At 40.6% G+C, this 6,043-nt stretch overlaps 1 protein-coding gene across 4 annotated transcripts in view; it reads right to left on the bottom strand.

Annotated features, from left to right (window-relative positions):
* MAPRE2 (microtubule associated protein RP/EB family member 2) overlaps window positions 1–6,043 on the bottom strand; it is a 147,014-nt gene that overhangs the window by 76,828 nt on the left and 64,143 nt on the right. The gene's annotated exons all lie outside the window — the stretch shown is intronic.

Here is a 6,043-nt window from a genome sequence, read left to right as displayed (position 1 = left end):
GCCTTGAAAATCTAGCTTCATTCTAATTGCCTCGTCATTGTCTGTGTTAACCCCGTCAGATACTACTTGGTAGGTGGCTCCTTAGCTTCACTACCCACAATACTGTAAGGAAACGGAACAGAAATGCAACTTTCAAAACAGCATACATAGGTTTTGGGTTTTTTTCAACTCAGAATTAACAAGTCAGTAACTATGGCCCTGAAATGACTTGGAAACTTGGCTCTCATCCAAGGAATGAAGAAATTTTGGAATTCTAAAAAAGTTCTTTGTGGCATTCATAATGTTCACTGATATGAATGAAACTCAGCTACAGAAAATGAAAGAGTAAAAGGCTAAGGTCTCACTCACAATCACACACACACACACACACACACACACACACGGCATACGTTTCTTCATATGGTCAGAAATGCAGCTGATTATATTTGCCTAAATGTCCATCTGTTTCAATCAGTGGGTGGCTTGGTCCATGCTCTGAAAATAATTTGAATGACCCAGAGCTCATTCCCATGCCACAGGGCTTGGCTGGTCTCCTCGGGGTACCAACTTTGCCAGTGCTCCCCACACAACTTGGCTCCCAGTACATCCACTCCTTCTTGACCATATGCCTTCTGTTTACTTTCCCAGCCCTACTTGGCCCTGTTCCCTCTCACCCTGACCTTAGCTCTCTCCCATGATCCCAAGTCACTTCCAGTCAGGCACTAAGCCTCCCCCTCCCAGCATGACCCCAGGTCAACTTTTCAGGGCATAGATGCTGCTGCCACCATGACGAGTGGTCACGCTCAGTTGGTTAATCCACCCTGCATAAAATTGGGTGCATAAGATATAGCAGAAGAGTGTGTGGCAACTGAATGAACATGCCACCACTAGGTAAAGTTGTGTGGTGGGCAAATTTGGTTGGGAGTGCCCCCCGCGCCCTGGCCCCTCCTGGTTCTGAGCCATTTCTCACTCTTGGTGGTGCTGGGTTCCTCCTCAGACACTTAGCATCTTCAGCTGTCTGCCTTTTCTGAACCTTCTCATATTGAAAAATGAGGGATGACAGCTTCAAGCTTAATCCTCAGGGATAAGCGTGGCTCATGGCTTTATGCAAAGGAGAGGTCACTCCCAGCACTTGGCACCACTGGCCACATCTCAGGCTTCGGGTTCAGCTCAAATGTCAACTCCTCAGCAAGCCTTCCCTGACCACCCTCTGAAGTGGCCTCCTCCAGTTACTCCCACATCACTCTCTTCTTTCCTTTATGATACTGACACAACCTATAATTATCTTGTTTGTTCATTGTCTGTCCACCACCTCCTGCCTCTAGAATGTAAGCTCTACAAAGGTGGTTACTTTATAGAATATATTTAGTTTACTGCCGTATCTCCTGTATCTAGAGCAGTGCCTGGCACACAGTGGGTACACAATAAGTAAATGCCAAGTGACTGCATGTGTGGGAGAGGTGTGTAGGGAGGGGAAATTCACAGGGTGCCCGAAATCACATCATGTACAGCAACTGCCAATATGTGCCTCTAGTGCTGTGTGAGACGGTTAGGAGGGGATAAATTAGGGTTGAGTGGATTAAAAGACTTCATCTTCTATGTCTAAAAAAAGAAGTGAGTAGAGAAATGTGCCATTCTTCATGTCTCCAACACTGATATGAACAGCTCATTAGCTGTAGTGCAGCTTCACGACAGTACTGGTCTAGGAGTCAGGGGCACTGGCGTCTAGTTCCAGAGCTACCATCAACCAGTTGGGTAAACTTGGGCACATGTGCCTCACCTCTTTGGATCTCCTTTTCTTCACAGCAGTAAGCAGTGAACACCCATTTTCTCATTTAGTCTTCACAATAACGACAGGTGACAACTACTCTTTTACGCCATTATGTAGGAAAAGATAAAGAACCCTGGAGAGCTTAGTGACTTGCCCAGTCACAATGATTACGTAGAAGAGCTTGGATCTAGGACTGATTCTAGGATTCTTGCTCTCAATCAAGTCCTCTTCTGCTCTCGGTCTTTATTGTGTCATGAGGGTAAGTGGGAAGAAAAAAGAACCCCAAATGAGGACACAATTGTGGTCTTCAATAAAACCATCTTTCCTTTTTTAGTTCTACCAAGGCTATTTTACATTTTCACTTTACCAAGATGATTTTTTAACATAAGATTTCCTGAAGATGAGCCTGAAATGTAGAGATTTGGTGATGAGTTACTAGTTTACTGCTGGGGACGATTTCTGGCTCAAAAACCTGCCAGCTGTAACATGTAAGCCATGCTAAGATTTTAGGAATCACCGCATTTTACATGTCTAGTTATTACATATTTTGGACTCAGGTCTCTCAATTTGCTTTTTGTGGTAGTTCAGTCAAATGGACAGAGACCATGTCCATTACTGCTTATAATTTTTTTCAACACTAAAGACTTCCGATTAGTATCTTGACAATGTGTTTAAAAAATCTATTTCTTTAAAAAAATAATAAATCTCTTGGTATCTCATTCTTAGAGATTGGTGCCTACCCAAAGGTCTGCATCTACATCATGGTAAAATGCATTTTTAAACTCATGAGAACATTTTGAAATGGAAATGGAAAATGAAGTATCAATAAATATAAGCCTAAAAGGATGACGGAAGAGCAGACCAGTGTTAAAATATATTCTAGTAAATCTGACTCCAAAATGGGTAACGTACATCCATATCTCCCCAGCCCTGTTCGTGCCATCAACACTTCTTAACTCTTTCCATAGCAGACTCTGACACAGAGCCAAAATGGCCAATTTCAAACTGGGAAACAGTGTAACATTAAAATTCTTAAATATTACCTTTAGTTGACAAGGTACTGATCAGCTTCTACACCAACCCCACTCCCCAACGCCAGAGAACATCCTGTGAATCACATACAAGATGGCTGCACATTACGAGAACAGGAAATGAAAATTTCAGTCATTTGAGCTGACATTAGTAATGTTCAGCCAAACTACTGTAGCAGGGGGAAATGCTATCAAAACCAGGAGCACTATTTCATTACCAGTTCCCTAGGCCGTCATCCCCAAAACTTCCTTTCCCCAGTGAAATGATTCGTTTTGGCCAAAGAATGGATTTTCCCCATCTTCCTACAATCCCATCCCAGAGTCAGAGTTCACCCTTCTTACCTCTTCCCCAGTTTTCTGCTACTCTTCTTTGAGCAACCAGATACCAATCCTATCTTCCTTGTAGATTGGAGTAGAAGAATTTTTGTTTTATTGAACCAATAAACTCATCTACCATTTTTTTTTACTAGAATGAAGACGGGACCAATGGCATCAGAAGTACCCAATAGCCCCCAACAAAAACCAGTTTACACACAAACACACTTAATTTGCAGTACCTCCCCATTCTCCTATCTATTGCCTTGTCACAGGCCAAAAGTTAAAACACTTCTAGCATTAGTGTAATAACACTATAATTCTCAAAGGGAAGTATAGAAACCGAGCAGCTGAGTAAAAAGTAGGTAAGAACTGTGCCATGTTCACACTGAATCAGGTACAGAAATAACAGAGGGGCAGATACCTGGTGAGACCCTTGGGTTTGGGAAAGAGTGGATGCATGGAAGTTTCTTGAATTGAAGTCTCCCTTTTTGATTCTGCAGTTCTACGGTATCAGGACTTATAGGGGCAAAGGACAAAATTTAATATACTGCTATAGTTTAACAAATGTGAGGGATTGTGGCCTCTACTGAATTCAGAACGTTCTGTTAAAGTTGGGGCACTTAAAGACAGAAAAATAATTGATTAATGAGAATTCAGAGATAGTTAAGGGAAAAGAAATTATTTATGAGAAGACACTATAAACTATTTGACTAAATAACTAGAGATGTTACTACAGACCAAAAAGTCTAAAGGATAAGAAGAGTGAGTGGATGAAGTTAATTCTAGACTGGATACGTGTGTTAAAAATTATCCAGTATTTGAGCCAACGTGAATGGATGAAATTTGGTAAAGTGTCTCTTCATCCTGCTCCTGTGCCTTAGGATTAATTGGACTTAGAGACTTTAAAACATTTTAAAAATTAGACTTGAATTCAGCAATTGAGTATAATGATAATTTTTGCGGGGGGCGCTTCCCAGATTTAAACCAAAGACCTGATATTACATTGATTGACCCAATGGCTCAAAGACCTAGTTTACATTATTTCAGTTTTAGGTATTGTAATAATAAGCATAATAAACAATACCATAAAAACGGATTCATTATATATATTTATATGTGTGTATATGGTACAAAGGATCAATTCTTATTTGAAATTAAGGTTAAAATATCTCATCATACTTTGATGAGGCAAAGAAAAACTCAAGGTAGGATGCTAGTAAAAAAAAGCACTATTTTTTTTTTGAGGAAGATTAGTCCTGAGCTAACATCTGCTGCCAATCGTCCTCTTTTTTTGCTGAGGAAGACTGGCCCTGAGCTAAAATCTGGGTCCATCTTCCTCTACTTCATATGTGGGATGCCTACCACAGCATGGCTTGCCAAGTGGTGCCATGTCTGTACCTGGGATCTGAACCGGCAAACCGTGGGCCACTGAAGTGGAATGAACAAAGCACTAGTTTTTAAAAGTAGATGTCAGGGCTATTTATTTTTTTAAATATTCTTATATTAAAAAATCAGTATATTTTCACCATAGAAAAAGTAGAAAAATAAAAAATAAATTTAAAGACCTGTTTTACGTGTGTATCAATTTCATACACACACACATATATAAAAATGGGTTTATGCACACACACATACAATGGGTTGAATAGTGTCCTCCCAGAATTCACATGTACCTGAAATCTCAGAATGTGATCTTATTAGGAAATAGGGTTTTTGCAGACGTAAGTAGTTAAGATGAGGTCATACTTGATTAGGGCCCTAAATCCAAGGCCTAGCGTCTTTATAAGAAGGTCATGTGGGGGCTGGCCCCGTGGCCGAGTGGTTAAGTTCGCGCGCTCCGCTGCAGGCGGCCCAGTGTTTCCTTAGTTCGAATCCTGGGCGCGGACATGGCACTGCTCATCAGACCACGCTGAGGCAGCGTCCCACATGCCACAACTAGAAGAACCCACAACGAAGAATACACAACTATGTACCGGGGGGGCTTTGGGGAGAAAAAGGAAAAAATAAAATCTTAAAAAAAAAAAAAAAAAAAAAAAAGAAGGTCATGTGGATACAGAGACACAGATGCATGGGGAAATAAGGTCATGCCATAATAGAGGCAGAGATTTGGAGTGTTGTAGCTACAAGACAAGGAACACACTGGGCCACCAGAACGACAAAGAGGCCAAGAATGATTCCCTTCTAGGGCTTCCAAGGGAGCAGAGCCCTGCCAACACCTTCATTTCAGACTTCTAACCTCGACAACTGGGAGAGAATAGATTTCAAGCCACCTAGTTTGTGGTAATTTCTTATGGCACAGCTACGAAACTGACGATACATATATACACTTTTGTACTAATCTGTTTGTTTCAGTTAACATATTGAGAACAATTTTCATATCTTCTTCATGTGTAATACTTATACTGATTTTCACCGTATAAGTATACCACAATATACCTGATGCCAGAATTGTATGTTAACACGTTTAATTCCAAGAACTTCTAGTTTGGTTGTCCCCCTCTTTTTCAGTTAATTATTATTTCAAGACAACAGATCCAGTGGTCATTTAAATGCTAACAATGACCAAATCATTGTTGGCTCACAAAAAAGACACGGACATTTTTCCACGTCCTATAATTCTTCAGGTGATTTTTTGGGGAGAGATTTAGTTGTTTGCTAGTTAGAGTCCTTAAAGCCAAGAGACATTATCAGTTCTGCCCTCCCTTATTAACAGGAAGGGAAGCAAGCAATCATCTTATTTGAAAAAAAAAAAAGTCATGTCCTTGGCCATCGTAAACTAGGGGAATCACAGGATGTCCTGTCTAATGGTATTTGGCTTCCTTTCACGGAACAACTTCAATTAAAGCAAAAAGAACACTCAACTCTCAACTGATACTTGAACGGCTGTGAACTGCTCAGTCTCAACCAAACACAGAAAATAATCATCTACAACCTAGATAGTAAG

This window comes from Equus przewalskii, chromosome 7 (assembly GCF_037783145.1).
Source record: "Equus przewalskii isolate Varuska chromosome 7, EquPr2, whole genome shotgun sequence".
NCBI classification, from domain to species: domain Eukaryota; kingdom Metazoa; phylum Chordata; class Mammalia; order Perissodactyla; family Equidae; genus Equus; species Equus przewalskii.
This window is presented reverse-complemented; position numbering and strand designations above follow the sequence as displayed.